Source organism: Branchiostoma floridae, chromosome 13, assembly GCF_000003815.2.
Source record: "Branchiostoma floridae strain S238N-H82 chromosome 13, Bfl_VNyyK, whole genome shotgun sequence".
Classification (NCBI taxonomy): Eukaryota; Metazoa; Chordata; class Leptocardii; order Amphioxiformes; family Branchiostomatidae; genus Branchiostoma; species Branchiostoma floridae.
In genome coordinates this window covers 9,918,420-9,929,381 of record NC_049991.1, presented here as the reverse complement: position 1 = coordinate 9,929,381, position 10,962 = coordinate 9,918,420, and positions in this window count along the sequence as shown.

The window sequence follows — 10,962 nt, the reverse complement described above, 5'->3', positions numbered from 1 at the left end:
GTCTCTTGAAGTGCCATGTCAGTGAACCCATTTCATCAACAAGAGCTTTGACGTATTTACAAAGGAGCCAGTCGCTTTCTTGTATGGCCTAGATTTTGTGCTCTATTTCTACCAGCGGCGTCGACATGCTGTGAAACTACGAGTAGGCCATCGGTGTGGTAAATCAGTGCGCTCTTTGCGAATATAAAAGAGCGAAGAAAAGAGAAAAAATTAAGATCGAACTAGAAATGCAACATTTTCGCAAAAAGGCATCTTTTCCCTGTAGCCTTCGGTCAAGCTAATCGCACACAATACTAAAGGCACCTCTTATGGTGGCCCATATCATGATGATTTCGGAAGAGCCCCTAATATCGTGCAAAGAAGTATCAGTATCACCAGTATCTTCAGGTTTGAAATTACAGAGCACCGCGGCTGCAAACCCCCATATACCTGGGCAAACAGACGTCGGCACTCTATTTCGCACGGTTGATATCGCAGTTGCAATGATAACAAGTCTCGATAGATGGGGCTTCTGTACTGCCAACTGCTACATTGGCAACTTCTTTGCTGTCGACTACTATCTTTTCGTTTGATCTTGACTGTTTGTTTTGTTAACCATATTCGGTAAGAGGTTGGTTTGGGGATGATTTCTCGGTTAATGTCTTTGTGTACCAAATATCAAAGCAATTACGACTATTTCTAAGATTGTGAATTCAAAGAAAAATGCTAATAAAGTGTAATGTAGAATAAATCTTGACCAGACTCACCATTCCGATTTATGCTGATAAACATCTGTGGCAAAAGCCGAGGCTATTGACGGGATATTCTTCTCAACAACATTTTTGCTCTATTGACTGGATAGTAGGATTTTCGCTACTATTGACAGGATTTTTCTGTCACTATTGACACGATATTTTGTTTTATAGTCTTTGAATAACCACATGTTCTTGTCAATCCTAACTCTGACGATGATTCGGTAAAATGGTGCAAAAGCAAGACTTTATTTTACCCCTAATCATTATAATGATAAAGAATATGATTTTGAAGGTTTGGGATATCGATACCTCGTCTAAACGATCCAACATTATATACAGAGATAGCCTACATATGAAGAAAGAAATCTGATGTCTTATTTCGTATTCCTATTTTGATATTCAATTTTCATTGACGCAAGCAATATTGATGTCCGTTTCCTGCCCTTAGGGACAAGAAAACCACCAACCCTTTTCCGCTTTGGTCTATATTTTTCTAAATGTCCGGTCCTATTGACACGATTGACACAAAGATACACGTCATCGTCTAAATGCTCATTAGTCTATACTTTCTGGCAATAAGAAATACTCTAGATTTCTTGTCACTCTAGTTTCTTAACATTTAGTCTAGTTATTACTGTAGTCTAGTTTATCACACTTCTTCTGGTAGACATCTAAACGTCGGTTTTATGTAAAAATCTATTATTTTCTTCGTGCCCCCTTCAGACTACTTTCATTAACTGCATTTTCAACGTGACGATGTTGTTGTTCTGACTACATTCATTTTACTTGATGGGAGTTTAGTATATGACGTGTTTTTTAAGTATCAATTACAGCGAATGGTCTCCTGGGGCCTTAAGGAAAACAAAATTAGTCTAAGTGACGTACTGAAGCTGGATGTTTTTCACTGATAGGAACACGAAAATCATGCTCTGTGAGGAGAAGAAGATTTTGCAACACCCTAACAACCCGATTTGACTGAAACAAAAGAAGCGATGCTTTATGCATTGTGACTAAAAACGTGGCTTTTGGTGATAGTGAGGACTACAGACACCCCAACGTAGACGTAGAAAATGGGGGATGATCTGGCAAAAAATGCACCACAATAAGAAGTCTATCTCTATTGACCTATAGCACACTATTCTTGTCAATAGCATGTCAGCTTCAAAGAAAGTGCGGTTCATAGAAGGTTCTAGATTTGTGACCTCCCATGACCTAAGGTAAGTCTGTGTAACGCAAACTCCGCTGTCCAGGACTGTAACTGCCTCCTCCCCGCGGATGTTGGGCGGGCTGCTATAAGCGAGATTTAATCAGGCTAAACCTAATAGGGCCTTCACACTGAAACCAAATCAGCAGGAATCGAGTAGAACCAGCCGGAATGAATTATTTGCAAAATTCGTGCCACATTCGGGGCCATTCGGGTGGGAATTCCAAATAGACCTTAAATCCCCTTCACACGAGAAGGAATGAGCCAGAATGCCGTCGGAATGAAAATTATTTTCTATTCCTGTGCATTCATAGTGTATTCTAGACATTCCGACTACATTCCATATATTCTTTCGGGCACATTCGGGCAGTATTCGAGATGGCTTGCCGTTTCGATTCTCCATCGAATGAGATAAGAATGTTTCGAATAATTTTGGGATGCCACAGAATGCGGTCAGACTGCAGCAGGAATGGTTAGAATACACTTAGAATCCACTATGAATGCCATTCGATATTTCTCCACTTCGAATGCACCTCGACAGTTTTTAACATGTTTTTCGGGCTAGCCAAAAGAACGGGCACGAATAGCTGGAATGCAGTTAGAACACATTACGAATTGCCCTATTCGTGCTCTCGTGTGAAGGGTAACCGTGTAACACGCCAGTTTTGTAGATAGAGTACAAACTGCGTAAGGCACCGAGCTTTGATCCACCCACAGTGGTACACCGACGTCTTGTTCACGTCAAAGACAGACGCGAAGCTGTCGATTTTGAGATAACGGTTTCTGTGTATGTCTGTCAGCATTTTTCGTCATTACCAGCGCAAGGTGCATTGTGTATAAAGAAAGAAAGAAAGGTTGACAATAGATTTTGCCTGGTTGAACAGGGCGTGATGCAGTCATTAGTGGCAAGAGTGGGGATACGAAGTATGCATCATTGCTAATGATGCATTTCCAACAAAGAGAAAACTTTTCATGACAACTGAAGTACTATCTAGCACAAGCTAAGAAAAAGATCTTTTATAGTATTCCGGAAGGAGCAGAGGAATTAACTTACTAGTAGTGTTACACAGCCTGGAAGTATGGCCTAGTTAGGCCATGTTGGTTTGACTACAAGGATGGCATCTTCGGGAAACGCCCAAACCTATGCGAGCGTGTGAATAAAAAAAGTTTGGCAAAAAATTTGGCTTCTTTTAGGAATGTAAGTGGTCACCTTTGAAATGACCTTTTTTTTGCAATCTAAGGCATATGTTTGCTCATTTACAGCTGCTTTGTACGTTTTACAGTATGGTCGAAAACTTTGTTTTCTTTGGAAACGGCCGAAACTGATGCGCGCACGGATGTCATCCATATAATCAAATCAACATGGCCTTACCGGTACTACTCCTATTCCAAGGATCCAGGAAAGAGAAGAAGAATCATGCCGATCTTACCAGGATGACAAAATGGCATAAGAGGGAGGGCGACAGGTGTTGTCCCTTGACCATCAATTGTAGCGGGACGTTTTCCTTATACGAGTACATGTATTGAATTTTTTTTTGTTGCTGACGCGTGAACAATGAACTGGGAGGAAATGAAAATGATTAAAGCGTTTCGGTTTTTTTAGATAATCATGGAAGCTCATCTGTGATTGATCCTGAAGATGGCGACAGTGGTGGTTTAAAAATCTGATACGCGTACATCTTTTTCTGTATCTGTATCTGTATCACCAGGAGGCGCGGATCGAGGATTGGACTACGAGGGGTGAGAGCGTGCAGGGGAGACCGAGGACAACCTTCCCAATGATCTTCGGACACGAAGAAGTAGCCATCATCTGTATCTATATAGCCGATATAACCGCCCTTCGGCGTAACACACCAGCTTCCTTGTCGCTGGAAGAAAGTTTCACTATGATTTTACTATGATTTTTGAGATACTGCAAATAAGAAATGGAGTAGAAGTAAGAATTATTTATTATTACTTTACTTTGTATGCAATTAGCCCTCGGGCATGAATTTGCAATAAAGATTATTATTATTACTAATTCCTTTTTCGCTATGACAGAAACAAAGTTGTCTGGAAGATCTTTTTTTTTTTTTCAGTTTGTACACTGGGGTGGGGTGGTTATATGGAAAAATGCACAATGATAAGAAGTCTATAAATTCTAACTTTATTAACCTCCATCACATTATTCGTATCAATAGCATGTCAGCTTCAAAGATGGTACGGTTCATAGGAGTTACTAGATTTGTGTCCTCCCATAACCTAAGGTGTAACACACCAGTTTTGTAATTTGTGCGTTAAGTAAGTAAACTGCGTAAGACATGGAACTGACATCTTTGATCCACCCACAGTGTTACACCGACGCCTTCGGTTCACTGCAAGGACTGACGATTTTCAAAAGCAGTCGGTTTTGAGGTAACGGTTTCTGTGTATGTCCGGCAGCATATTTTGCCAGTCATCACCAGCGTAAGCCATGTAATGAGTTGTATCATTGTGAAGAAAGAAAGAAAGAAAGATTGATAATACATTTTGCCTAATTGACACATGATGCAGTCATTAAATGGCATGAGTGGATGGGGTACGAAGTGCTCATCCTTGCTAATGATGCATTTCCAACAAAGAGAAGACTTTTCATGACGACTGAGGTGCTATCTATCTCAAGCTAAAAAAATCTACTGTTATAGTATTCCGGAAGGGGCAGAACAATAGCTTACTAGCATTGTAAGGAAAATGACCTAGTTAGGAAACCCCCAAACTGATGCAGGCGTGCGAATAAAAAAGTTTGTAAAAAGAAAGTGGTCAAAAAGGAGGGAAGGGTGGTAGATATTGTTCCTGGACCGTCAATTGTAGCGGGACGTTTTCCTGACTTTGAATTTTTGTTGTTGAAGCGTGAACATCAAAGATGGGAGAAAAGGAAAATGATTAATCGATTTTTGAAATAATCACGGAAGCTGTGTTTGATCCTGAAGATGGCGACAGTCGTTTAAAAAATTGACACGCGTACATCTTTGTGTTGGAAGAAAGTTTCACTATGATTGTACTATGATATTTAGATACGCAGAAACGCAGTGTAAGTAAGGCCTTAATAGAGGAAAATAAGAAGAGTTATTTATTGAGTTCAATTCCTTTTTCGCTATGAAAGAAGCAAAGTTGTCTGCATGGAAGATTCTTCTGTTTGTTTTCGGTTTCTACATTGGAAACTCGAGCAAAAAAAACGACTCAAACAGCGACAAACGGACTTAAGCATTTAATTGTCTTGCACATTTGCGTCTGCGTACTTCCATGCCGACAGCGGTGGAGCGATGACGGAATCAAACCGTTTGAAGGCCCGATGACTGCCCTTGGGCATTATACGGTACGTGTGTGTGCCTGGGCCAGACCAATTACCACGACTTTCTGTGGTTTCGTCAAAGGAACTCCTATCATTGATACCGCCTGACGTTGTCTTAGTACATTTTTAGCGTTTTATTTACGCGCCTTTTGACGTGTTGTGACGTCAAAATAACCATCATGCTCTGGGTGTGACACACATAGCGCTGTTTACGCTGGGAAACTCCGTAGTCACACGGCGGGCTGCTAACAGCTGATCTGACACACGGATCTGCGTCTCTCGCCTGACGTGGCCAGGGAATTTCTGGAGTCAACTTGTCATCATCCCTCGTCACTGTGCGGTACATCACAACTGCCAAGGTCGTCAGCAGTCCAGCAGGCAGACACAGGAAGAACTTTGCCAGTCTTAGACAAGGCAAGCCTTGGCTACAACGCGTACACAACAGGAGACAACGTGCATTCTAGACACAAGACAGGAAGGCGCACAGGTCGCACAGTGTGTCTTACTGGTGACACCAGCCATGGGATCTGTAGGAGGCTGTATGTGCTCCAAGACTGTTGTCCGTCCCCTCTCGCCGGAGGAGGAAAGCTACTACGACACGAGGAAGCTCCTGTCCGAGCTGATCACCGTTCAGACGGCCATAGTGTTCACGGAGAGCGCCCCGCCGTCCCCCATCGACCCCTCGGACTCCCTGATGTACAGGCTCCGCAGCATACTGGAGGTGAGCCGGAAGGAGGACCAGCCCGGCGCGCCGCCGCAGAGACTCAACCTGAAGGAGCTAGACGGGCTGCCCGGGATCGTGGAGACGTCGGACACCGAGGGGAGGTCCCTGAGCTGCCGCAGCTCGTTCTCCCGCCACCTGCAGTCCCGGCACAGCGACGTGTCACAGGCCACCATCTCTGTCATCTCATCCACCAGGATCGAAAATAGACAGCCTCGCTCTTAGAAACAGACTGGAAAGCTCGTTCCTAGAAACAGACTGGAAACTTCGTTCCTAGAAATAGACTGGAAAACTCGTTCGAACGCGTTCCTGGAAACAGACTTGAAACCTCGCTCCTAAAAACAGAATGGAGACCTGGCTCCTAAAAACAGACTGAAAACCTCGCTCCTAGAAACAGAATGGAGACTTTGCTCTTTGAAACAGTCTGGAAACCTGACGTCGCTCCTAGAAACAGACTGCAAATTCTAGCTGCTTCTTCATACCGACGACTACGCGGACTGTGGACCAGCTACTATCAAACAGCCACTCTTTCTGTTTCAGAAATTTCCACTGTTCACAGATGATTTAAGAAGTAAATCATGATAGAAAGTAAAATCATTTAACACCATTTTGCTCCTCAACTTTGCATCGCGGAATGCTTTATACTGGACGTATGTTAGGTAAACAGAAGAGAAACTGGATCTTACAGTGCTGACCAGTAAGTGACTGTAAATGCTTGATTAAGTGTTCCTCGCTATTTGCAAGGACGTTGTAGATTAGTGAATGGAACGATGTCAATATAAGGCATGCTATTCTGCAAATCTTATTTGGCTATTGATTTCAGTATAAGAGGACTTGTCTGATGTATAGAGCATTTTTGATATGGCGTGCGCATGCTGCAAATCTCAGTTGGTTTTGATGTCCGAAGTCATTTACCGGTTTGACATCTTTGAATTCACCGCTATTGAAATCATAGACAAAAAGTATTGTTACTAGCTTGTTTAGCATAAATCTTCTATTTTCTAACATATTTTCTCAAGGCGTTATGAAGAGGATAGATTTTTTATTATCATAATATTGTGTATGGATTGTTTTACCCGTGTAGACATGTGCTATGAGCGGTGAAATGCTGGCATATGGAACCGTCACTTTGGAGACTCGTGCATTCATGTATATGTTGTTCGTGTTGAACGCGGCGAAACATTTCGCTCATGTATGAAGTTGTTGACTAAAAGCTCCATTCAGAAGGGTAAAATCTATGCGCAAATTTACCTACACGAAATGTGTGTGCACTGATCTTTGTTTCGGGAACCTAAAAACCATCATTGCCCAAATATTTCACGGCCATTTCAATTGTATAGGGCTTTTATGAGGTACTTGAGTGTGTGCATATTTTATGACCAAGAGTTGCTTTTAAGTTCTGCAAACAGTTAGGTCGAACAATCAGAGATTTTAATGTATAAAAATCAGCAGGTTTACAACCAAGAATTGATCACTTGTTATTTGATACTGTAGTCCAATGGATATACAGTATATACGATGACCCATTGTCTTGTTCTAAGATGATTTGAGAACAAGTATTACAATGAAACGATTTATGTGGCTTGTGTTTTCTCAAATAATGGCTTTACTTGTTTTCGTTGCCCTAAAAGAGTTTACATGCAGTAATTCATGATTAGATATATGAAAACGCGGACGCTTGAACTTCAAACACTGCTTTTCCAAACCCCCGCACCATACGGCCCATATGATACAGAGAAAAGCGAACAGATGGTTTGGAACCTCACATTCAATTCACGTCATTTCTACCATGTGTAGCCAACAACGGTGTTTACTGTTCAACCAGCCGTGATGTCATCTCTAACGGCCTTTCTATGCTGGTAAAATAGGTTTACCCAGGAGCCTTGACATTTAATTCACCCACAGTTATACGGCGATGATTAGTACTGTAAATGCATTTAAGTTCGCGGGGATTTAATTTCCCGTTAGCGGGAAAATGACTTTTCGCGGTGGATTTAAGTTCGCGGTAACACCGTAGACTGCAGTCTAATACCATTATAGAAAAATGTTCGCGGTGGATTTCAGTTCGCGGTGAAGTGGTCACCGCGAAAACCGCGAACATTAATCCACCGCGAACATTTCTGCATTTGCAGTATCATACATAATTCTAATTCACGTGGCATGCCTTGTTTATACGCGTGTTTCTAATACTCTGGCAGTGGAAATGCTTAGAACGTCTTTCCTGATTTTCTAACATCAGCGCCTTATCAACACCCCAAGGCAAGACCGGAAAAAATATTTAGTGTTTTCGTCTATAGCTTTACTCTCGCGTAAGTCAGGAACTGGCAAATAGATACAGCCGGTGTTGGTAACTAAATGTATATCACGTTTTCACTTGCATTACAGTTCATTTTCGCGGAACCTTTGATATTGAAAGTCACTAATATGGGACGATTATATCAGAGATCCCCTTTTCAGTTCTCGTTTGCTGCCATCCCGCTCTTTTCATACCCTGAAGCAATATCTTACCCAAATATAAAATCTCCTACTGTGTCTGCTGATTTTGGAAAATTTTGCAACTCCGCCTGTAACGTCAGGTCTTGCTCAGATGCAGTTGTTAGATTTTCTGTGCCACACCCGCGCGCCACTGGGTACCACAGGGACCATGCATCATGAACTTCGTAGTGTCTCCGTCCAAGTCCATGACTTAACCATAACATTGCCCAGGAATATTGGATGGAATTGTTTAATGACCAGATACAATGGGGTGTAGTATACAGTTTAACCTACAAAACAAAATTGATTCCTATTTAAGATCCTTTCAATTTAAGTTCTTGCATACTTTTCTCGCTCTTAAGAATAAGCTTTATGAATGGAAATTATCAGACAATACACTTTGCTCTTATTGTAAGACTGAGGAGGAAACTCCCGTCCACATTTTTTGTCAATGTTCTTTTCTTGTTAAATTTTGGGGGGTATAGAAAACTGGATCAGGAAGCATATGAATATTGTATTTAGATTTACAAGTAGAATTATATTATTTGGTTCTTTAGGCTATCCTATTATTCTTAACACATTGTTATTAATTGCTAAAGTGTATATCTTTAAAAGTAGACATTTGAAAATTCTTACAATAGATGGTTTTATGTACATTATTATTACAAAGTAGAATACATCATTGCTCAAAACTTACAGAAAACTGAAAAACACTTGTTAAAGTGGGGACCCATTGGTTATGCATTGTAAAATTAATTTAGTTGGGAAAATGCAATTTGTCTTTCCCGGTTTAGGTTGCTTTTTTGTACATCCACTTTGTATTGTTTTTTTATTTCAAAAATGAATAAAGATTATGTTTTAAAAAAACCTTAACATTACCTTGTGCCCACCTCCCCCAAAGCATCCCCAGCCACATACAGAACGCCTGAGAACAGCTATACGATCACTGTCCCCTCAAGGCCATAGTAAAACGGCTAAAAAGTCTCTTCAAGTGTGCTATAAGACTCCATGATAAATCATTGTAATAGTTTATACCAAGGAGGTTATATCACAAGGAGGTTATATCACAGGTGATATAACCTCCTTGTTTATACAGTTTGTCACTAGCCACGCTGTTTATTTAATGCCTCAATCAATTACTGTATGTAACGTTCATCGCCTGTGCCAATCATACAAACCTTTTTTTTTTTTTTTTAAAAGCTATTAGAAACCTATACACAATTCAGGGCGACACACATCGTCTTTTCTTTCGGCATATGCAAATTTGTAATTAATTGTAGTGATTAACAATCAATCAATCAATCAATCAAATGGTTTATTCAAAATTAAGACAAGACACTGGCAACCAGAGGTTGAATTGAGGTCTTGCTGTACAGCACCACTGCGCTACAAATACAATAAAATCATCAAAAAAACGTTACATATATATAATAGATGATATTCAGTCGCATTGTTAATATTAATGTCCATTCTTTTCGTTCAGCAGGCATGTCATATATGGGATTGCACTTTTTTGTAGCGTTCGGTTCTGGGTTTGACAGTGTCTAGTTGGTTGCTGGCCCTTGTGGCTCTCCCGGTGATAGCCCCCCCCCCCCCCCCGGGTTTGTGGTAGCAAGTGACGGAAGTCCGGTGACTGGAGAAGTTTCTCGGCGAACTGTAGACAGAAAGGCTTCGAGTGCGTACATCAAAGTCTTACTTTCTTCAGGTTACCGACCTTAAGATGAATCACGTTTATTCACATCTACTGCTTTCCTTGTTTTCTTTTGATGTAGCTCATAATCCCAGTGCTGAAGCTCATTCTACAGTTCTCACTTATTTTTCCGCCAATGTCAAACATACTTAAGCCGGAAGCCTGTCTGGAACCTTTTCTATGCCCTTAAGTGCTATCCCACATGCATTTAAACGCTGGGACACAGGTGCGCGTGTTCTTAATGGCCAGGTGAGTTAAGTCTCTGCAAAGAGCAAAAGGATGGGTTTACATACACCACCAGTGCAAAAGCGCTTTGAGTTCGGCCTTCCACGTGCTTCAAAGTGAACTCATGCCACTCAAACTAAATTGTGTAGCCCATTTACAACAACTGGGAACACTGTTAACTGATGGTAAAACGTATTAATGATTCAAAGTAAGCAACTTGCAGTTAGTCTTGAAAGGTCTGTTTAATCCAGGTACGCCTATACCGTCTTGATGTGTGATGTTGTTACGTCCACCGCACATCAAATGTCGCCGAGTCACTGAGACAAAGTTCATAGCCGGATGTAGAAAAAGAGACATTGAATTTCATTTAGATTTTGCCTGTAGAATTGAGACATAAACGCGGTAATTTTTCACCAAGTACTAAGGAAGAAATTAACCAGAACATTGCTCTATAAAAATCGAAAATGTTCATCTTATCGATTGAAGTCAAATGATGTAGATGCATGCATCAAAGTACATAAATTTAGATGCTAGTTAGATCATATAGAATCTGACTAATAGTTATAGAAAAGGGACAACCGGTATGTTTCGTTTACGTTGTGA